At 42.3% G+C, this 22,473-nt stretch overlaps 1 protein-coding gene and 1 long non-coding RNA gene across 4 annotated transcripts in view; both read left to right on the top strand.

The window, feature by feature from the left end:
• CCBE1 (collagen and calcium binding EGF domains 1) overlaps positions 1 to 22,473 on the top strand; it is a 201,062-nt gene that overhangs the window by 82,502 nt on the left and 96,087 nt on the right. The window lies entirely within an intron of this gene.
• Positions 6,647 to 22,473, top strand: part of LOC140843454 (uncharacterized) — a 54,918-nt gene continuing 39,091 nt past the window's right edge. Inside the window, exon 1 of the long non-coding RNA XR_012121245.1 lies at positions 6,647 to 22,371. This is a non-coding gene — a long non-coding RNA (uncharacterized lncRNA). The remainder of the gene's footprint in view (positions 22,372 to 22,473) is intronic.

Here is a 22,473-nt window from a genome sequence, read left to right as displayed (position 1 = left end):
TCTAAGTCTATTTTTTTTTGCAAATGGCTTGTCAGTTGTCCTGGAACAACTTATTTTAAAGTTCATACTTATCCCAGGGATTCAAGATCCTGCATTTCATATACTAAATTTTCAAAGTAGTTTGGTTCTGGTTTTCTATTCAATTCCATTGGTCATTCTGTCCTCTCCATTTGTTAATACCACACTGTTTTAATTCTAAAAGGCTTTGTTTGTATGTTTAGTATCTCACCCTGTGCCCCAGCTTTCCTTTTTTAGTGTTTTCTTAGCTATTCTTGCATATTCATCTTTACATATGAACTTATCATCTTGTGTAGCTCTATAAAAGGAAAAAAAATGTTGTTTTTATTGGTGTTGGTAACTTTATTAGAATTTATAATCAATTTAAGGAGAACTGACGTCTTTATGATGAGTCCTCTTATCCAAGGATAAAAGATGTCCTTCTGTTCTAATGTACATTTTTATCTTCCAAGAAGGTTTTAAAACATTCTTGTAGGCTTTGCAAGTTTCTTAAGCTTATTCTCAAGTATTCAGTCTTCTGTTGCTGTGTCATTATGCTACATTCCTAAATTTTTTTACTGTGGAGGTATTTTTTTCATCGTTTCTCTTAGTTTTTCTAGGTATATCATCTGCACCTAGAGATTATAGTTATATTTTCCAATTTTTATGCCTCTGACTTCTCTTGTCTAATTGAGTTGGCAATATAGAATAGAGTTAATGTTAAATAGTAGTGGATATGTTAATGTTAAATAGTAGTGGACATAGCATCTGTATTTTGCTCCTGACTATAATGGAAATGACTCTGATGTTTCTCCATTAAGAAAGGTAAATAAGTTACGAAGTTGCTGACTTCAGGATTAAGGTATATATCCATCAATTCCTATTTTCTCAAGCATGTGTGCCTGTGTGTTTAAATCAAGAAGGGAGTACTGAATTTTGTCAGACTCTTTTTTTACACTATGGAAATAATTTTTATGGTTCTTCCTAGACTTGTTAATGATGTGTTTGTTGATGCATTTCCTACTATTGGGTCTAACATGCATTCCTGGAGGACATCCCAGTTGAAACTTCATGTAGTTGGCCACAGTGCATTGGTTTTTGGAATTTTATATCAGTATTCTTATGTGATGGATGTAATACCCATTTTTCAGTGCTGTCAGTGATGGGCTGTTTGTCTCATATTGGACCCGTCTGGACTTTAATGGTTTGGTAAAATACCCCCGGAAAACTGAGGGTAACTTTATTTCTCATGTGAAATTTATCTTTTTAAGCTTTATCACTACTGTAATCCATGTTGATGAACTGTACTTTCCTAGAATTTCATATGGTTTGTTAAGTGACAACATAGGGAGAAGCCAGTGCCCCAAGGGCAGAGGCGGAGCCAGGAAGAGCCTCAGTCTGCAGGGCTCCGCTACAGCAAGACCCAGACCCTGCTGAAAAGGCCAGGGCTGTGACTCAGTAGGTGGTGGAGAAGATGCTCAGATGCTATGCCCGTGGAACTTGCCGGAAATCCTCCCTCTGGGCTGCTGGGGAAGTCATCCACCGGGAAGAATCCCAGCTTGAAAATCACTGCAAAGGCACCGCAGGGGGTGGGGGATGGGGAGGCCAGTCACAGCGTGGCTCTCCTCCAGCAGCCCTCTGCTGCAAAGCCCCCCAAGGAGCCTCACAGGTGGGCAGCAGCTTAAGGGGACACTGCGCAAAGGTGACGGATGCTGGCGGCTGTTGGCTGCTTAGTGCCTGAGGAGCTTGCTGCGGAGAAACTGTTCACTGCAGGACCAGACGCTAGAGAAGCCACATGACAGGAGGTACCTTGCTTTGCCGGATCATAGCAGAGAGCACCTTAGAACCAAGCAGAGGAATGCTTTTTGCCCTCTGATAGAGAAATTGCCTGTCATTCTTCATGTGTGTTATTACAGGAGGATCAAGACTAGACAACACTAGTCAGTAGTGATGTAAGTCAGAATAGTGATGGCCTCTTGGTGGGGGTTATAGTCTGGACAAGGCAACGAAGGAACCTTACTGATGCTGGGAATGTTTACATCTTAATCTGAGTGGTGGTTACATGGGCTGTACATATGTAGAAAATAGTCTGTACATGTAGATTAATGCAAATTACACAATTTATGATATATGTCATAACCTCAAAAAAAGTCAATCTTGGCTATTCTTGGATCTCTGTTCTATGTAAATTTTATCAGTGTCAAATTCCACCAAAAAAATAAAAAGTTATTAGTATTTCATTAAATCTATAATAAATTTGAGAACTGATATCTTTATAATACAAGTCTTCCAATTCATTGTACTGAGCCTCCCTTTTCTCTTGGCCTTCTTTACCTCAAAGTTTTATATCTTCTTCAGAGTCCTTCAATTTATTCCCAGTTACTTGACATTTTAATGCTATTAAAAATGGTATCTTTAAAAATCTCATTTTGTTACCACCTTATACGAAGTAAAATTGATTTCAACTATAAACTTATTACCAGCAAACTTGATAAACTCCTTATGCTAGGAATTGATCTAAATATTCTTGGGGATTTTATTTTGTAATCTTATCAATGAATTAAAAAGTTTTATTTCTTTTTGACTCCTCACATCTTTTCTTTCTTTTATCTTGCCTAACTCAGTAGCTAAAACTTCCAGGAAAACACTGAATAGAAGTGGTGATAAAAAAGACCCAGCCCGTATTATGATTAGCATGCATAATGGGGGGGTGGGAGAAAGGGGAGGGCTGTACAACACAGAGAAGACAAGTAGTGATTATACAACATTTTGCTATGCTGATGGACTGACTGTAAGGGGGTTTGTGGAGGTACCTGGTATAGGGGAGAGCCTGGTAAACATAATGTTCTTCATGTAATTGTAGATTAATGATAACAAAAAAAGAGAGAAAAGGGGGATTACTCTCTGATAGGATAAAACTAACTGTAAATCACCAATTAATGCATGCTTTAAATATCCTTAATTTTGATCATTTAAAGGGTGTCACGTGATCAGCTATGGAAGTACATTTTTCTGATAACATTCCTTTCTCTTAAAAAAAAAAAAGGCAGTTCCTGTGTGGTGATCTCCAGTAAGTTCTTCACAATGGTATAAAGGGCATAGCAAAGTGTGGGCAAAGGGTTTGTTTGTGTTTATACAGAGGATCAAAGCCTAATTTGGCGACCCAGAAAACAAATTAAGATACGATATGAAGAACTTCCAACATCAACATTCTCTGGAAGAGTCATTCCAGAAGATGAAGATCAAAAATCTTCAACAAAGATCCTGGCACTGCTGCAGTTGTAGCTGCAGTCATCCCACCAGTTCCTGGACTTGACATGGGAATGAAGAAGGAGATATGTAAGCTGGCCTGTGCATACAGTAAAACAACAAATTTGACTGGATCTATACTGTCGAAACTCAACCAAGAATTAGGAGAAGTGCAAGTTGCAGCGCTCCAAAATCTTGCGACTATAGACTATCTACTGTTAAAAGAACATATGGGATGTGAACAGTTCCCAGGAATGTGTTGTTTTAATTTGTCTGATTTTTCTCAAACTATTCAAATTCAGTTAGACACTATCCATCATATCATTGATAAGTTTTCACAAATGCCTAGGGTGCCTAACTGGTTTTCTTGGTTTCACTGGATATGGCTGGTAATTGTAGGTCTGCTTTGGTTATGTAGCTGTATTCCTATTATGTTAATGTGTGCACGCAATTTAATTAGTAATTTAAAACCTATACATGCTTATGTTACACTACAAGAAGGTATGTCAACGAAATAATCCATCTTCCCATGTTTTCTTCCATCTGCTACTTCTATAGCTTCTCTTCTTCCTTCATAATTACAACTCCTAAGTAGAATTCATGCCTCATATCGAAATTGCTGAGTATCATAATTCTTCCAAGTGGTAAAGATACCTCAAGACAAATGCTGGGCATAGAAGCCACAGGGCATAAATCTGCAAAAAAGTAAAAGCTAACCTTTTCAAACAATATTGCTTCTCTCTCACTTGCCAACTTTACATTTCCCTGTATGGCCCCAGAAGATGACTGGTTAGCCAGAGACGGGTAAGATTCCTCAAGGGAGGAACAACCTAAGACAGGCACAGTCACAGGGGGGCCATCAGGTGAGAAATTGGGGATCAACAGTGGTGAGGCTTAGAACCTCACCCACCCCCTGTTTTGAGAGAAATCTTCTGCATCCGTGGATGTTTTGCTGCCCTTGTCTAGCTTGGATTAATACTTAATCCATAGGCACACACCTGATCATCTACATTTGCCCCCTTACAGCACTAAACTATGTTTTCTACCTTTATCTTGCATGTACCTACCACTTCAGCATTTTATTAAAAATAATAATAATAATAATAAGGGAGAAATGTGGGATTCACATATAAATCAAGTATGAAAATCAAACGAATAATCATAATTGACCTGATTGTTTATAGTTCATGATGCGTGATCAAAACCGAAAGTTTCTGTGATGACTGCCCTTGTACTGTTCACCATGTAAGAACTTACTATGTAAGAACTTGTTCACCATGTAAAAACTTGTTCGTTATGCTTCTGAAGATTGGAAACTGTTGAGAATTAGGCTTGGGGTTGATTAATGACTGTGCATTGACCCCCCTATACAGAATTTTATTGTTGTTAACAACCATATGGTCAATAAATATGAGAGATGCCCTCTCAAAAAAAAAATGTACCACATCTCTAGGGTTTTGTTTTGTTTTTTGTTTTTTGAAAACATTTGAGTAGTATGTTGCTAATTACACTACACTTGTGGAAAATGTGAGATACACTTCAATTTAGATAATATGAAACTGAAAAGAATATTTTAAGCTGAATCAGGCTAGGACCATGAAATTATCTTTGTTTACTAGATATTTGTTTAAAAATGGAAATGTGTACTTTTGATAATTAATCAATATTTTTAGTTAAAACCAAATTAAAGTGAACTTATAAAACCAAAAAAAAAAGAAAAATACCCAACCCAGATCTGAGGCACTTATTGGAAGCCAGCTACATTAATGTGCCTGTAGACCGTATTTCTTACATGAGCGAGAAATACACTTTCACATGTCAAGAAGAAAATTTAAGGCTTGTTAGTTCCTATTGTACATTCTGTCTTAATATAACCAGATTAATTAAAACAATTCTCAGTTCCTAGTTTCTGACAGATTTTATCATATGAGTGTTTATGTAGCAAATTACATTCATTTTTTCCAGTGTTAAGGCAAACTTTTATTCCTGAACTAAACCCAAATTGGTCATAATGCATTATTTTTGTTGCTGGGTTTGGAGTGCTAATATTTAGGATTATCATATTGATATTCATGACTGAGATTACCTTCCTCTGTCATACTTTGTTTACTGGGCTTTGTTAAAGTGTAAAATGAATTGGGAAGTATGCCTTTTTCTAGTCTCACTGAGAGTTATACAATTGGAATTATTCTATCCATATTTGGTATCCATTCAATTTGCCATTGAAGCCATCTTTAAGTTCACCATTTTTATTTCTTATGAAATTAATACTAGTTTTTTAATTTAACATTTTTATTTTAGTCTTCATGGTTTACATTTGATTCTGTTTCATATATTTAGTGTTTTTCTAGTCTCTGGACTCACTGGATATTTGCTATTCCTGCTCTAAGAACAAAGAATACTTTATTTTTGAAGTCGTTCTCAGAATGTTTCATTCTTTTTCCATCAGGTTTCATCAGCTGAATTCTCCCACTTGTAGGTCTGCCACATAATTCTTGCTGAGTTTTCTCAGCTTTGTAATTATTACATAAATGTATCGTATTAACTTTCATGGTTGCCTCAGCCTATCCACTAAGGTTGCAAAGCAGTGGGTGGGTCTTAAGCTGTGAAGTGTGGGATTTGTCATTGAAAAAACCCATTCTGGGTGCTGTGATCACACGCAGTGCTAGCGAGTTCTTTCACATCACTGATGCTCTTTCCACCTTGGCCACAGGAGAATATTATGTTTCTGAACATATCTAGGACTTGGTACAGAAGCATTTTAGGCCGAATGCCAGCTTAGTCCTGGCTCATTACTTCCCCAGGGAACTTGGTTCCGGTCGTATCTGCAGCCATGCTTGGCAGGCGTGCTGGGCTCCATTTCCTGAATCCACTCGGAGCACTCTCCACGGACCAGAGGGTTTCAGCCACCGTGCTTTTCTCTCTAATCCCACACATAGAGGTTTTCTTATGGTTTTCAAGTGTGCCTATGTAGTCCCCCCGATACGTATATGATGAGATCTAGCTCTCCTGGTGTGTTTGAAATGGAAGGAAAAGGATAGTTCAGAGCCCACTCCTTCTTACCAATGATTATCATGTGACTTTTCTTTTGAAACTTTGTTTCTTTATTGGACACAACTTTGTTGAGAAATCTCACTATTAAAGTAGAACATTAAAGTTAGGTTAACACTTTTCCATGAACTCTGATTTTGTATGCCATTTGAGATTTGAAAGAGGATATCACATTTAAGTCAAATATTACTAAAAGACCAATATTGAGAGACACAGAATGCCCTTTATTTTGATGTTAATTTTGTAGCAAAGATTTAAGACCCAGAGATTACTGCTCCTATCTAAGATTTTTGCACACTTAACATAAAGTTTTAAATTTTAAAAATGTTTTACACATTAAAAAATGACAGCAGGTTTAGAAGTCATTAAAATATATGTGTGCAATTAAAAGGTACAGTTATCTAAATATTATATGCTCCTTTTGCTAAGTGGCTCCTCTTGTCACAGTTGTTTGAGAATATCAATGCCTGTGTATGAGGTGTGAGCTGTTGGTAACAAACTTAACAGAAAGGGGGTGAGCATGACACGCATGCTAAGGAAGTAGATTGGGTCCCAGGCAGCTTCAACATCTCTTTGTAGTTTTACTTCCAGGTAGGTTTATGATAGCTCAAAAGTTGTTTGATATGCAACAAAATATTTGCTGATATGCAACAAAATAAAATTTTGACACTTCCACCTCTGATTGGAGAAGCTAACGTTTGAGGTATCTGACAGTGGCTCTCTGCAAATTTTCATGGATTCGATGCAAAGTTCACTCACCCTGCAGTTATTTTCTGAGCTGCTCCGATGTGTCCTCTGACATAATAGTAACAAAACCCAACATGACAGGTCTTGTGGCTCCTTGTTTTTAGGAGTGTGTAGGCTAGCGGCACATAATCAAATGATCACCAAATAAGCATAAATTACCATGGTGGGAAGTCCCAGGAAGAAGATTATTTGGGGATAAGAGTGTTGATGAGAGAGACCTGGGCACCTTGGCCATAGAAGAATTTGAGGTTTTCTGGAGGGGCTGACATTTATGAGATATAAAGGGGGAGTAAGGGTGCCCCATGTGGAGGGAGCGGCATGCTGAAAGGCCATGCAGGCCAGAAGGAACATGGAATGCTGGAGAAGCTGAAAGGAGGCCAGCTGGCTCCAAGTTGGACAGCCAGAAGGGTCATGGCCTAAGCATATCTTCACAAGACAGAGAGGGCAGAACACACGGGTTGAGTTTTGATCCTTAGCTTCACAGTGATAGGAAGCTGCTAACTTGCTGGTCTTAAGCAGGAAAATGGTAGGATCAGAGATATCTGGATTCTCTCAGGCTACGTACAGAAGGCCTTGAGTTTGTTTGAAGGGTTCCAAAAGCCAGGCACACACACACAATCAAAGAATTGCCCTTCTCTGTGTGCTAAGATCTCTGCTTTGGCTCAATAATCCAAGACACACCAAGAGCAGGGAGGGAGCAAACCATTTGGCTGTTACTTGTAGGGGAGAAGCTTTCTCCCCCCTAGCACTTAACCCCATGGGAATTTGCTACATGGCTCTCTAGAAAAAGGGCATTGGCTTTTTGATCAATAACGAAGAATCAAAGAACAGAGCACATTCTTCCTATGCTTCTCGACTAGGGACAGTTTTGCCCTCTCCCCCCACAGGAGTTAATGTTTGGTGAGTATATGGGAGAAGTTTCAGAAATAGCATTAAAAGGAACAACTGGAGTTGCCTTGAAGTTCCCTTTTAACTGTGAGAATCTCTAATAGTATATCATTAATAAATTCAGGAAAAGTTCTTTTTTTTTTCCACATGGACTTACATTTAAGCTGGAAGCATATATTTAATTTAAAGATACTTAATTGGGAGAACTCACCTATGTGCTGAGGCCAGATGATGAACCCACCACGGTTAGAATTTAGCCTAAAAATATTTTCTATGCCCCTTAAAGCCTGAGTTTTTTTCCTTTATACAAATTTATAACCATTTTACAGCTAGCAAGTTACTAGCTTTTACCTGGTTGTGAAAAATAATTCCCTTTCTCTGCACAGGATAGAAATTAAGCCTGAGGAAATTGGAATCCAGGACATGGTAGGTGGGAGGACGTCTGGCCACAGTGCTGCTGGCGCCCCCTGGCGGTTGGGGCTGGTCTTGGCTCTTCTGTGGCTCAGCAGGCTCCCTCTTCCTGCTGCGGGGAGCGCATGATGCTGAGTGCAAGAGCCTGAGTCTTAAGCTAAGAGCCCCTCTTGACTCAGTCTCTGCTGAGAGCCTCCAAACCAACTCTTAAGTTCTGCACAAATATTTAAATTCCAGATTTTTCTTATCGGGTACTTGACATTAACACTCATCTGGTGATTACAGTAAGGCTGGTACTTTGCTCAGCTGGGTAAAACCTCAGGCTTGGACAACATAAGCTCTGAGTTCCAACACTCTAAGATCTTACAATGAAAAATCAGTGGAGCCTGCATTGTATTTGTTCTGGGTCATGACTTTTTTTGTTGTTGTTCGCAAGAATGTAAGTTCAGCAGAAAGTGTTAAGAGTAGAGGGAAGGAGAGATAAAGACCTCACGGGGAAGCTACTTTTGACTTGGACCTTTGATGGGAGTGGGAGTTGGCCTCATAGCATGAGGATCGGAGGCAGTCAGTTAAGTGGGTACAGAGGTTTGTGAGAAGGGGCGCCCTGAACCCGGAAGGTATGAGGGTCGGATGGTAACCCCTGATGCTCCTCACTGACTCATTTAATCTGCACATTTAGCCCATGTGACACAGATTGTTGTTAGCATCAGACAAGGATCAGAAAATGGGAAACACTGAATGGAGCTGCTGAGGGGGATTCAATAAGACAACTTGGGCCGATGGTTCTCAGCTGGATAGTGGGGACTTCTAGTGATGGAAGCATTTTTGGCTGTGACAATGGAGAGTAGGGTGTGCCTTGCATTTAATGGGCAGAGGCCAGTGATGCTGCTAAACATCCTTCAGAGCTCGGGACCACCTCCTTCCCTGCCCCGCAACAAAGAAATAAGCGGCCCCAAGTGTCAGTAGTACTGAGATTGAGAATGTCAGTGTGGTTGGTGTATTTGGAGGCACTAGAAAGCCTCCCTTGATTCCTCCTTTCCCTGGGTTATCAGAAATGATTGCAAAGATGGGACATTTTTAAGCAGAGGAAGACAAGAGTTTGCTTTGTTACCCGGTGGATCGTGGCATATCTAAGCTGGAATCTATTTGTTGCTCGTGGGCATAACTCTTACTCCTCATATCCAAAATCTGTTACCTCAGGGCTTTTTTGTTTGTTTTTAATGAAAATTGAGCAGACAAGAATGGGGGTGCCTTGAACACTTTCCACAAGAGCTAGAAAGCCTGTCGGGTAAGTTTATATTCCTCCAGTCAACACATATTCTGCTTGGCTCCTTCTCAGTGTTCAGCACAGCATAAAAAGTTGTCACTTCCGTTTCAAATATGTTGGCAACTGTTGCTCACATTAAAGGAAATAAAGAAAACTAACCAAAGGAAACAGCTCAGAGCCCTGGTGCCTTTCCTCATTCACTCTAAGGCAGCTTTGAGAGGAAAGCACATAGAGGCGCATTAGAATCATGGGCACACCCTGTGCGTGGCCAGCACACAGAGTAGATGCTTCTCATGTTTCCTGGTCCCTAACTGATCACACGGCATTGCAACAAGGACTAGAAGTTGGAAGCAAGTAAATAGTCCAGTGGAAAAAGCACGAACTGGCCTATCCTGGCCAAGTCGCCAGCCAATAAATTGGACAAGTCACCACATTTCAGTCCTCCATGGCTTAATATCATAGAGAAGAATGTTGAATTAAATTATTTCCAGGGGTTTTGAACCCTAAGACTTTGTAGAATAGATTGACAACTGGCTTCACCCTCTTAGACTCTGAATAGGGGTTTCCTTCATTGTTTTCCATAGAAAATAAATTCTCAAATCTGATGTGATTTGCTTTCCTTGAATTATGGGACATAGAGGACTGTCAGGAAGATTGTCTTATGCTGTTACTCTCCTGTCTTCAGATCCCAGAGGCATCGTCTCCTCTTCATGTGCTTGGCATCACTATTGTTCTGGTAAAGACTGTGGAGGTGGAGGCTGGGAGCTCAGCACACTCAGGGCACGTTCTCTGGTAATGGGAATGAAGCACTGTTCAGCGACAGTCCCAGGTGGCTCTTGCTGGCCAGGGCACCAGTGCAGTAAGAGCCAAATGTTTCCTCCTGGCATGTAGCAGGCAGGTGGGCACCAGCACACACTGGGCATACTGAGGGTGTCATATCTCCAACACCAAATGCAATTGTGGTTTTCTTCCCTACATATATGTATAACAGTAACAATATTTTACACAGCAGTAACAGTAGTGTAACTTCACTCGGGTACCCGGACCCGATTCCAATGTGTGTAAGTATGTGTCAGAGGGTCTTCCCACAAAGCAATTCTTGAACACCAGCAGGGCGTCTGAGAACTCAGTTCTGATGCTCTCTGCCCAGAGACCGGCACCAGATTCCCAGGTTAAGGGCTCTGTCCTACAAGACAGCCCTCCACCCCCCACTTCAGCCACCAGTCGCAAGCCCCAGACAGTTCCCTGTGCTGGCCTACTGGCTACAGATTGGAGGTTCCCACAACCTCTCCCTTTAGGTTGGAGTAATTTGCTAAAGCAGCTCACAGAACTCAGGAAAACACTTACCAGTTTAATAAAGGATACAAGTGAACAGCCGGATGAAGAGAGACAGAGGGCAAGGAGCTTAGAAAGCTCGGTGTCCAGGTGACACACCAGCGCATTAAATTAGCATCTCTTGAGACTGGGGCCCAGGAATCCTTTTGTTTTAAGCTTTTTTTTTTTTATTGACTACATTGTCCATACTGTACTGCTATCCCCGTAATCAACTTTATTATGATTGGGAATTTTTGGGTCCCTTTATCCCCCTCCCCTCCCCACCCATCCACCCCCGTCCCTCCCCCTGGTAGCCACTAGTCACTTCTCAGTGTCTGTCTGAGTCTTGCTGTCTGGTTCAGGGATCCCACTTTTTTTTAAAGGTCCCCACTGATCCCAGCCTGTGGTTGTAGTTGAGAAAGCCAGTCTTGGGAAGTGTTTACCAGGTGCACGGTCTATATCCTGCCTGTACATTTATGGAAGCTGTGTTTATTTTTTTATTTCCTTTTGCTTTTCTAGCTGATTTTAACAAATCCAGAGGCTAATCTCTGCCAAATATGCAGCTGCACCAGCTGTCCAAGATCTGTAAGCTGTCGAAGATAAACCACCTTAGCAGTCTTTTGTCAGGGGGACTCTGGTGTTTTGAGAGGAGTTGAGTAAGAAATCCTCTGAAATTCTGTGTCCCAGAGTCTAGGGGTTAGACTTCAGTTTGGTGAGGGCGAAATTAATGTGTTCCTAAGCTGGCAACACATGACAAACAACCCTGTTAGTACTGCGATTCTCTTCATGTTCTTGATAACAAAAGCAAGTACCTTCTACTTAAATGATGTCGGCTCTGTAGATTGGCTCTTTCCTATGTGATCAATTCACTTCAGTCAAATCACATCACTGGTTTTTTTTCCTCTCTACATCTGTTCGAAATTAATTTGATACTGAACTCCTGTCTTTGTTTTCCCCATAAGATACATGAAGGTGGGGCCCGCAGGCTTCTATTCTATATAACTTATGTGCTTATTTATTCATAGTATCTGTAGACTTGATTCTTAAAAATCTACAAATCTTATTCACACTTCTTTCTGTGTGGGCAACAAATTTGAGCAAATTTTCATCAAACAGGATCTAAGATGTTTGGGGAAGACTTTCTGATGTTATAACTGTTGAACTTGGGGAAAAGCAGAAGTGCCATCAATCAAGGGTGCTTATGCTAGTTCCTTGTGTCTTTCCAGGGAGCTTTCCTTTTATTAAATTAATATTCAGCTCCTCTCCCCAATGCCTCCCCCACTGCACGGCCATACTTGGCTTTCCTTGGGGAGAAAACCAGCTCCAGCTGGAGCTGTGGCCTGGACATTCACAGCAGCCCCCTAAACGGGGCTGCCACCCCTGGAGAACCTGTAAATTCTTCTCTCCCTGAGTGTGCGGTGGACTCAGAGTGTAGCCAGTGCTCATGCCATTTGCTCTCACACCCTGCCCTCCCTTTCCCATGGATGCCCAGGGCAGCCAAGTGCCCTCCCGCATTCCTTCTCCCCAACACACAGGTTCGTGGGACAGCCCTTCAGAGAAGGAACCTAGGGTGTCGGATTTCTTTTACGGATTTCTTTTACATACAAACCAGCTGGCCTTTACACTTACTCCCAGGATTTCTCTTGGCTCTGTTCTTAGAGGCGCACTCATGACTGGCGTCAAGTTCAGAGAGCAAAAAGGGATTAGGGAGTAGTCAGGAAAAGGCCTCTTTCAGGTGGCAAGACCCACTCAGCCGACTTGCTGACATCTTCACTTCAAAAGGCGGCAAACAGATCTTGGGGGAGAGAGACAGGCTGTGTCAGGCACACACCAACTCTTAAATGGATGCATTTCACCTCCTCAGCACTTCTGAAGTGATGGTTCATTGTTGGACATAAAAACAGAAGACTGACAGGCCGTGGTGGGAGCGGCAGGTGGGAGGGTGGGCAGAGTGGGAATGGCAGGCAGGATAAAACCGTGCCCTGGCCCTACTCACAACGCATCCCTGCAGGGGAGGCAGCAAAGGTGGCTTAATCCCACACTGAATCAGAAGCAAAATAAAAGGAGGGAGCTGCAGCGTCCAGTGTTAACTAGGCCTCCATCCCCTGACAGCTCTGCTCCATTTGTTTTTTGGGCCTTAGTCATGAATATCAAGATTTCTGATATTTAGACTAAGTCTTAGACATCATCCCTATTTTACATTGATAACTCTAAAATGAAGCTGCTCACTGACCGAAATGTATTTATTGACTGACTATAACCTTTCCTGAATGTCAAGTGTAACATGGAGCCCATGGAGTAAAACCCCCACACACAAATTACTTTAGATGCCACCACCTGAATGGTACAGCCACGGTAGAAAACAGTTTGATGTTTTCTTTTAAAGTTAAATATTTGTCATAGACCCAGCAGTTCCACTGCTGAGTATTTACCTAAGTGAAAGGAAAGCCTATGCTCACACAGAAACGTGCAAATATTTATAGTGGCTTTTATTTGTGATCTCCCCAAACTGGAAACAAGCCAGATGCTTTCACCTGGGGAATGCAGAAAGATGTGCTGCATCCTCATCATGGAATATGACTCAGTAAACATGGACGAATCACTGATACACGTCAACGTGAATGGCTCTCAACTGCATTATGCCAAGTGGAAAAAGCTAAACGCAAAAAGATAGAAACCTGCGTGGTTCTGTTTGTGACATTCTTGCAGAGGAAGAGGTGTAGGTAACAGACCAGTGGTTGCTTGGGGCTGGGGAGAGAAGGGTTAACTAAAGGGGCATCCGAGGAAGGAAGTATATGGGAGTGACGGAATAGTCGATCCTAAGTCTTGATTGTGATGGTAGTTACTACATTTATCAAATCTTGCCAAACTGTGCACTTAGGCCAAATTTGTCACATGTAATTTATGCCTTAATATATATAAAATGACAAAAGGGAGTGGGGAATTGAAACCACCTGCATGAGGTGGGAAGGGCCCTTACCCAGTATTGCCCAGTATTGGGGCATTAGAAGTGTGGCTGCCTATAGGTTGATTGTCCCAGATGTATTTGGTAAGATGCTGGCTGCTGGCTTTACACATAACCTGGCAAAGGTATGCATTCTGACCCTCTTGCACTGTAAACCATGCAGTCTGCCCCCTTGTTTTGCATGAATTTTGTGGCACTGCAGGTAGGTTTGCTGGGGCTGATGTAACAAAGCGCCACACCCTGGGTGGCTCATGCAAGAGAAGCATATTGTTTCAGCATTCTCAGAGCTGGACGGCTGAGATCAGGGTGGTTCCTAGAGATGTGGAGGGGAATTAGTTCCAGGCCCTCTTTCCTACATGCTACATGTTTACTAGTAATCTTTGGTACTCCTTGGCTTCTGTCACATCATCACCCTGATCTCTGCCTTCATCTTCACATGACGTTGTCACAGTGTACACATCTGGGACCAAATTTCCCCTTTTTTATAAAGACACTAATATATAGAGTTAGGGTCCCACCATACTCTACTATAGCCTCATCTTAACTAATTATACCCACAATGACCCTGTTTCTAAGTAAGGTCCCATTCTGAGGGACTGAGGGTTAGGGTTTCACATAGTGAATTTTCAGGGGACACAATTCAACCCGAAACAGTCTATCACTGCTGCTCTCTGAGTGGAGAAGAGTCAGCTACCTAGGGGGCTAAGCTGGAAGTGCCTCCCCACCCCCAGTCGGGCAAACACATGGATTCCACAGCCTGTGCACCAACATGAAACCTCTTGCGAGGCTGCAGTGTAACAGAGAATATCCCTGCAAATCTATTTCATGAAAGCTGCATCAGGAAGGGGGCTTTTGATTGAAACTGTCTTCTTCAAAAATCTAGAAGTTTAAAAGTGCATTTTTTTTTTTTGGAATCTATGTGTAGAGCAAAACTGAAATATGATTTGAAAGGAAGTTCGTGAAACCTATTAATTTTGACCCGATTTTAACAAGTCCTTTTTGGGCGTTAGAATTCCTACTATGGTGTTTTAAACATAGACCCTGTTTCTCTAATGCACAAAACTGGCAATTCATTTCCTGTGAGTGTGATTTATCAAGGAGATATATTTTATGGTATGAATGTGAGCTTCAATTTCTAGTCACCCATTTACTTCAACTAAAGTTCTAGAAGTATGAAAGCAAAGAGACTCTGGCCAAAGTTTGCTATGAATTCTTTGAAAGTTCTATACCTGGGATCTGTCTCAAAAACACTAATCAAATCTAGATGCATGGAGAATGCTATCTAATGTTACTATAAGCAGATCAAATGGGCAGCGCTGGTGGGAACCAGAGATGACTAAACTCTGAGCTAATTCAGGGGTTATTTGGCACCTGTATAACCCTTCAAGGCCAGCTGCTCCTCCAGTTGGGACTAGCCCAGTTAGACCATGTCCTACTCAAGGTGTTGGGAGAAGCCACGACAGAGCTGAAGAGCATTAGAATGGTATTTGGTTTGAAGTTTTTGGCCATTCATTTAGCAAAGAATATGTTTAAACCTATTTCATGAAGCTTTTTTTTTTTAATTCAGACATTTGCCAGTCCTCAAGATGCTCTTAATGAACGGGAAAGCAAAGCATGAAAATACATGATTTACATAATATACAAAATGAAATAATAGAAGTACAGATAAAGTTCTGGAGGATTTCACATATTTATGGCAGTTACTCTCATTTGTAGTCACCATAGTACATCAATAACTTCATTTTCCACTTGGGAAGTTGTGGCACTTGGATGTAAAATAATTCTTGGAAGGATCTTAATTTTTCGCTGCAGTTTTGCAGTTTCCCCAAATTATGTCAACTAAACAGAGAACAGAAGAAAGCATAAATGTTGAGACTATGGGTCAAAAGTTGGAGTTTGGGAGCTATATTCGAGTTTTCCAGATAAACAGAATCCATAGGATCTCTACCTAGAGGGAGAGAGATTTATTTTAAGAAGTTGACTTGTGCACTTGGGCTTGAAAGTCCAAAATCTATAGGACAGGTGAGCAGTCTGGCGATTCAGGTAAGAGCAGGTGTTGAAGTCATGAGTTTGAAGGCTGGAAGCTCAGGCAGATTTTCTGTAGTGCAATCTGAAGGCAGAAGTCCTTCAGGAAACCACAGTGCTTGCTCTTAAAGTTTTCAGGTAATTGGATGAGGCCCACCCACATTAGGAAACGCAATCTGCTTTACTCAAAGTCTGATTTAAATGTTGATCACATCCAAAAAACATCTAAAAAATACAGCAACATCTAGACTAGTGTTTGATCAAAAAACTGGTCACCGTGTCTAGCTAATTTGACACACAAAATTAACCATCTCAGGGGCAAACATACAGGCTTCAATGTCTACAAGACACTACATCCTGAATGAAGCACAAATATTCATTTTCTTGAAAACTATTGGGTTTGAGTTTCATCTTTCTATCAGCTAACGTCTGTTCCAAGAACTCTGGATCACCCCGCTTATCTATATTTGCTGAAGTTCAAAAGTAAATGAAGTTAATCCCACCGAGCTTCCCAAGCAATATAAATTATCTTGACTGATTGACATACTTTGACATTTCACATAAAGCAGGGTTTTTGTGGGGTTTTTTTACAATCAATGAGATATAAAACCACGGTAGAGAATGTTATGGTGGTGAGGGGCATATGGAAGAACTGTTATGTAGTCATTTTTCTTCCTTGAACTATTTCATTTGGAAATGTTGTCAAAACAATCCGTGGCAAATTCTGCACAGTGCCATTTCAGGTGGATTTAATTATGTTATAGAAAGCCCCCCAAACACCCAAATGATATTATTCCAGCATCTCAAAAAATCAATGTGTAATAACAGGAAATCCTGGACCTCTTTTATTTAGTCTCCCTGTAACAACAATTGGTTCCAGCTTCTCAGGGGAAGGGAAAAAAATAAAATTTGTGTCAGCTACAATAATACTGCCTTGGCTCGATTACACTCAGTAACAAGCTGACCAGGGAATTGATTTGATGCTGTGAGACATGTTTTGTAAAAACACACGTTCATTCACTGTTAATGGGCTTAATGGTTTATTTCTTTGCATGCTCAGTAAATATGGAGATGCCAGTGAGTGCCAAGGTGATAATGCCAGGTAATATGCTCTTTTCATTTTTGTTCCCCCAAAACAAGCATTGCAAAGACCAATTTTGGTGTCGACCCTGGGGTATTCTGAAAGGCATTAGGGTGTCACTGGGTTTCTCCAGTGACTAAAATCTAGACTGGCCTGTGTTAGTAGTCGGACGAGGGAGCTCTGGGTCCAGTCTGTAGATGACATTTAAAACTGTCTCAGATCGCTTGGCCCCACCCACAGAGCTCCTGATTCAGTAGGTCTGGGGTGGGGCCCAACAATTTTTCATTTTTAACAAATCCCCAGGTCAGGACCATACTTGGAGAATCGCTCTTCTACGTGGATCAGCAGTAAAAGGTATTAGTAGGTTCAGTCAACTTTGCTGTAAGATCCAGATAGTTCTGATCGTCCACTTCATCCATCTTCTCATTTATTGTAGTATTTAGTGACAACTACTGTATGGTAGATACAAAAAGAAAAGCAGTGTCATCGAAGATCTAAAATCCAGTTTCTTAAAAACAAAAACACAAGGAAAAGTCATGTGATAGTGCAGAGCTGTATGTGATTGTGCCAAATGCTTCAGCCTTTCCTGATGCCCTTAGCAAGCCAACCTCTTGTAAGGAAATAAGTTAATCCTGGCTTGCTGCACTGTGGAGCAAAAAGGAGAAAAGCACATCTCACTTGGTGGTTGATGACTGTTACAATCAGGAGTGGTCGGGTGAATTTCTGGCTCAAGCTCATTTTTCCAACTCAGCAGTCAACTTACTCCTTTGATGGAGCATGAAATTGAAGCAATATGACCCCCCAGCTGAAGGACCAGCTCCTTGGGATCCAGGCCCACGGCCCTGCTGGAGGACCCTGGGAATGACAGAGGCTCTAAAGCCCTCATTTTCATCCTGGTTGGTGGGCAGCGAGGAGGGGCATCTGCTCTCTTGGAGCCGGTGTGCTGGGATCTGCTTGGATTCCTTGGCCCAGCAGCAGTTCTGCCCTTTGTCCTTTCTGGAAACCTCACATCTACGGCATTTTTAATATCCAGTTGATGAGCTGACTCTGGGAGGTCCTGGCCCCCCAGCGTGTCCCTGAGGGTGATTTCCCTTTCATTTTCTGGGAGGTCATTGCCGGGCCACATCACAGTCTCTACCCAGGGCTGTCCTCTTGGGGACCATGCCCTGGCAACTATTCTTGCTCACAGCTATTGGGGGCATAAGGCAAATCCAGGGGAATATATGCAAAGCCCTGCAGAAGCCAGAAATGCTACAGCAAGCAGACCGGGGGCCTGATGCACCCTCCTGTAAGCCACTGCAACCCCGATGCAAAACCCAGAGCCAACCCCTTTAAGTTCTGGCTTAGAAGCCTGGTTTTCACAGCTACTCCCCACCAAACACATTGTATGTGTCGGAGGGCGGCTCTGCTTGGCCTCCCTGAACATTTTGTCCCTCCTTTGTGCGGGCTTCTGTCCCCAGCGTGCGCTCTTGTTCCTCTCCCCCTATGCGTCATGTGGGAAATACAGCGGCGGTCAGCAGCAAGCAGCTTCTATTCATTTATTCTACTCTCGGGGTGACAGGAGAAGGCTGACCTCCCAAAGGAAGTTATGCTTGACCCTTCGGTATCTTCCCCCTCGCCTAACCCCAGGACTCAGGGTGGGTATAAGTGCTGGCTGGATGCAAGAATAAATACCAGCAGGTTTTAAAAGTAGAAAAATGATGGCCTCTCCTGTTTAAGAATGAGAGCAGGGGGGTTTAGAATCTGACCTTTTCCTGGGGGGTGATATCTACCTACAGTAAGGGAACCAAATTGCTAAAAATAACACCTGTGACAACATTCTAGAAATATGAATTTGGGCTTTTTACCTCACTTTGACTCTTCAGTTTACTAGCTGTGTGGTTTTGGTTACTTTCTCTCAGCTATTCTATTTTCTTGTCTGTAAAATGGGAATTATATCTCCCTCAAGAGATTTTGCAAAAATTAGAGGAATCAGTAGATATATGCAAAAGATAAATCAACTGAGAGTCTGTTACCCCTGAAATACAGTCAGTACTCAGAAAACAAAATCTGCTTTACGTATTGTTGTTATTGTCAGATGTCCTGTTTTAGAGTAAAGTGCTGGTAAGGCGCAAAGACACTGGAGGAAGTCTTGCATTTCCTGCCAAGCTGGTGGCAGCAAGGCGCTGATCACCTGTGAGTGGAGGTGGGGTCAGGCCAGCCCTCCCCATTATGGAGGATGCCACAGCTTTCTGGTGGGAGAGCCGGACTGGGGGAATGCCAGTCCAGTGACCATGCTTACAGGCTAAATAAAAGGGGAAAAAGAGCAAACGTTGTTGAGAGACAACCTGAGATGACCCACCCTCTGCAGAGAAGAAATTTTGAAGGGGTAGAAATGATAAAAACATGTGGAAACAGCCAAGAAATGGAGACTTCTGTGAATGAAGTGGATGGGAACCCACTCAGGTGGCTTGCCAGGGTGGAGGTTAGGTGGTGAGAATGTCGCTGGACTCAGAATTCATGTAGTGCCCGTGTCCTGTGTGTTAGTAGTCAGCTTGTTGTGTGACTCCAGCTTGCCCCAGAGACAAACATCTGTCTACCTTCTGCAGGTGCCCACCTTTGAAGTCCTGGGGCTCAGTGAGCTCCAGAGAGGCTGAGGCCTGCAGTTGGGAATGAGGCACATGCCCATCTGAGGGGACCCTGTGGCCCTGAGCAGGTGGGCAGAGCTGTCTACAGCATGCCCTGTGTTTGCCTGTGCAGGTGAACTAACCAGATGCTACCTTGCTTCTAAAAGACCAGCTCTTGGTCATTTCACTTAGTTACCATCTTGGCTCTCTTGGTCAAGAAAGGGAGAAATCTGGTCATTTCAGTTTAGCTAACTTCTCAGCTATCTTGGTCAAGAAAAGGCTTACATTACTAGTGATTCTCCTGAAACTCTACTGAGAAGAAAAGTCAACAGTCAATTGATTAATTTTCTTGGAGGCCAGCTGGGAAAAAAGAACTCCAAAGACTCCTCACAGACACTCTGTGCTAGTTCAAGAAGTCTTCTGAGAAGAAACACTACTTGTTTCCAGTCACACCTGTACTGAATTTCCCACCCACCTCTCTCTGGCCCTACTGGTCCCTTTGCATGGCCTGTGTAGTAACCAGTCATTGGATGGAATAGAGGCAGGAATTTTGGATCAACTCTCTTTATCAACCAACGGGAGAGCTTGTAAGCAGAGAGGACTGTGCGGGCAGAGCAGAACTCAACATTGTTCTGCAGAAAACCTTGGCCTCTTGTTTCTACCAGATAATTTATTTGAGATGTGAGGATTGGGAGGTCCTATGGGCTGTGTCCTCACCAGGTTCATATGCTGAAGTCCCAACCCGCAGTGTGTCTGTCTGTGGAGAAAGGGCCTTTATGGAGGTAATTAAGGTTAAGTACGTCATAAGGCTGAGATGCTAATCCAAGATTAGTGTCATTGGTGTCTTTGTAAGAAGAGACGCCAAAGAGGGCCCCCACCCCACGTGCATGCATGGGCACCAAGGGAGAGGCCGTGTGAGGACACAGAAGGCAGCCATCTGCAACCCAAGGACAGAGTCCTCACCAGACACCAACCCAGCTGGCACCTTGATCTTGGACTTGCAGTCTCCAAAACTCTGACAAAACAAATTTCTGTCTCAGCCACCCAGCCTGTGGTATTTTGTTATGGCAGCTGGAGCAGACTAATGCATGTGAGTCCAGGTTTGGAAAGCGCTGGACCCCTGCAGGAACCCACTTTTGCCCCAAGAAGGATTATCCTTCCTGTGGTTCTTTCTGTGCAAACTCAGATTTTGAACATTAAAAAAATAATAGCCACAACATCAATTTTTTAAAAAAACCTATGATTAAGTAGACAAAAGTTCAAAGCAATTTTAAAAATTTGAAAATAGTACAATTTAAAAATAATGTTGGGAAATGAATGTTTTGGATTCATGCTTTTGTGCATGAAATGTGAATCTACTGATAAAACCCAGAGTTGGGTCTGCTTTAAACCTGCATATTGACCAGGACTTTATACACATGATTGAGAATGATTTTCATCTGTCAGAAACATTTTTTTTGTTGTAGTGCAAAGTCGCATTGTTGGCAAGTCATCAGCCCTGGAAAATAACAGGGGACACCAGTAACAGCAGAGTCATTGGTCACCAGTAGAACCACTGCATTACCACGGGATCCACTTAGCCTAGCATGGCATTCCGGGGGAGTCGAGGAAGGAACAGGGTCTCCATCATTTGCTTCCCCACCACCTCCTCCCGTTTGTTTCCCCATTTGCAAGCTGAAGAGCCCATGTCCCCAAAGATGCATACATGCAGGAAATGTTTAATGAAATAAAATATTGGACCTTCACTTACTATCTTTTTAAATAAAGCCAGACCTTTCTAACAAGGAGAGAACTTGGAAACGACCCATTCTTCTTGACTCCTCACTTCCCAGAGGAAACAATTTGCAAAATGATTTGTGGTGGTAATGTGGTAGCCCTAGGAAGCATGTCTTAAAAGAAAAAAAGTCCACTGAGTTTATCTTAATTGCTCATTTCTCCCTGACTTCCATCTTTATTCTTAATGTCTTATGAAGTTTTAAAGATTTTTGGTAGCTAGACATTCCAGGAAGCAGCCATCATTTTTTTCTTGGGGGGCGGGGGAGGGAAATTAAGTGTTGGTGGGGAGTGATATTTCTTAAGAAGCAAATGTTAGCCAGCCACAATGTCAGTGATGGTATTTCTTCATAAGGGAATGTAAGGATTTTATTAATATGTTTAGATAAGATTAGCAGCATCAGCCAATGGGATCTTTGGCAATTTACAGCAGAGCAGGCTGTTCCTCTCTTAGGACAGGAAAGCACTTCCTTTCTGCTTAGTGTTATCGGGCTCTTTCCAAATGCATGTCTGAAGAGCCTGTACTAGGGACTTAACTGGCTGTATACAGTTACAGCTATTTAATGGCATAGTTCTTCCATCCTCCTATGCTAATTTTGGACACTTTTGCCTGAATTTTATAGCATTTCTAAAGAAAGATAAGTGTAATTAGGGTACTGGTAAATTATGCATATGAACCTTAAACATGCTCAATATTGAAGTGTTTTCCCCTCGCCCCACCACAAACCCAGCCCCTCTTGAAATGGTCTCAAGACACAAGTGACTGAATCAGGGGCCTTTTAAAAAATGAGTGGGCCTGGAAAAGGCGCTCCCTGTGGGTGGGAAGAACGCCCCTGGATGGGGTGATTTGCTGACTTGCGTTGCCTTTATGACACCGTACTGTGTGTCCTGTTATGTCACCATCCAGGTCCCCTTCTTAGAGGGCTCTGTTGTGGAGCATCGTAGAGCTCCCTGCGGTGGTCTGAAAGCTGGGCCTTCTGGAACACAGAGATCAGAGGTAGTGGCTCAGGGGTCCTTGTGGGGTGGTGCCTGACTGGTGGCAGGGGGCCAGGCTCAAGGTTCCTGCAGTAACTGCCCAAAAAGGTCTGCCCTAGTCACT

This window comes from Manis javanica, chromosome 9 (assembly GCF_040802235.1).
Source record: "Manis javanica isolate MJ-LG chromosome 9, MJ_LKY, whole genome shotgun sequence".
NCBI classification, from domain to species: domain Eukaryota; kingdom Metazoa; phylum Chordata; class Mammalia; order Pholidota; family Manidae; genus Manis; species Manis javanica.
Note: the sequence above shows the minus strand (reverse complement) of the source record. Positions and strands in the feature narration are given on the sequence as shown.